A 1,938-nucleotide genomic window follows, 5' to 3' on the forward strand; every position below is an offset into this window, starting at 1 on the left:
AAAGTTATGACAGTGGGGGGCACCTCATTGATTGGTTGGTACTCATGAAATTTTTTCAGGGTATACCCCCTGCCCAATGGTTCATGGATCCACTCCCATTTTACTCATGTCTCCTCCTTTGTTGGTTGTTCTAGTTGCATGAATCGAATGGGAGATGCTTGTTCATAGGTAATAATAATGGACAATACATTTGCTATTCTTAGGGCTTACCAATTCAAACCAAAAGGAAAAGAAAGCAATAAATGGCTAGTTTCCATATATCAATCATTATATATGACATTTTGTTTCATATCTATGATAGGAATCCTTTATAAAGGTGGAAATTCTAACATGTGTAAAGGAGTATGGCATTAGATTTAATTGTATCTTATTGGATCGTTTATGTAAGTTGCATTTAATTTATTATCATTAATATAAAATTAAAACAAAAGAACATCTAAATCATTATTCAACACTCCTGAAAACAAGATTGATTGAATGATTAAGAAAAAAAAGATTGTGAATTCCATCCATCCTATTAACAAAAAATTAATAAATTAATAATTAATATTTATTCATAAAAAAACACTCTCTTCCCAACACCTAAATATAAGAAAAATCAACACGTATGTGTTGTTCTTAATTATGCTAGTATTTAAGTGCGGTTAATTGTTGAAAATATCTTACTTAACTAATTGTTACTCTTGATTTGAAAGTTAATTCCACAATTTTACTTGTAAAGATTTTCATTTAAAGATAAAAATAAAATTTACATCACTTCATGATTGCTGAATGCTTTTGATTTTTTACAAATAAAGGAGACCTATACTTGTATATATATACACACAATATCAATTAAAAACAACCCTTTAAGAATTTTCGTCAAATATATATAGAATAAAGACAAAAGAAATATTTTAGAGAAATTTATTTTTAAGGTGAAAAAAAATCGAATGATATGTATCATTAATATTAATTGATTTTGATTAAAATATTTATAATTAATTTAACTTATTTCTAAATTAATAATCAATGTATCTTTTTGTTTCTTCATTTTTCATATTTTATGATTTTAGAAGAGTTGTTTACACTTTCCTCTAATTGAAAAATAAGCTTTAATTTGTTTTAATTCCTTTTTTTTTGTTTTTTTTTCTCGTAATACTTGTCGCTGTCATATTCATATACCTTAATTTCTTCAGTCTGTTAAATCTTAGTGTTAACAGATGATGAAGGTAATTGTCGCATGAAACTAGTTATACACGTTGTACATGCATGACCTAGCTTCAGCAAGTAGAGAGGAAAAATGACCCAACAACACCGTTTTCAAAAACTGAAAAAATAAAACTACCAGAAGATAAGCTCCTCGAAATTCATAATAATGGCTAGCCAAGTTTACCTTAATACAATTCTTCAATATAGCAAACGATTCCCCTTTCTTAAAAAAGATATTTCTTTCCTTGTAAAAAAAAAAAAAAAAGATGTTTCTTTCAAGTTCCATCATGCCAAATTGCGAGTTATTAAGAGTTTATTATATGCTGTAAAAAAAGACAGTTCATTATATAAACCATAATTGGAATTATGTTAAAATTTATAAGATATGAATTTGACATTATTAATTTGGAATCTAAGATTAGAATTTATTTATATATCCAAAATATACATTTTATAAGTTTTGATTTGACCTTTTTAAATGTTCATTATAATCGAATGATGTAATAACTTCATTTTTTTATAAAAATATTTTAAATAGAATAAATTATACTAGCCACTCTTAAAGTTTTGTAAAATTTTACAAACTTCTCTTATTTTTTAACATTTATAGCAAAATCCATTTTCAGAAAACATGGTGTAATGTTTTTTTTTATAAACAACATGGTATAATAATAATTTTTTTTAAACAATTAAAGATAATTAGTATAATATATAAGGAATATTTAATTATTTTCAAATAATTAAAAC

This window comes from Glycine soja, chromosome 3 (assembly GCF_004193775.1).
Source record: "Glycine soja cultivar W05 chromosome 3, ASM419377v2, whole genome shotgun sequence".
NCBI lineage: Eukaryota > Viridiplantae > Streptophyta > Magnoliopsida > Fabales > Fabaceae > Glycine > Glycine soja.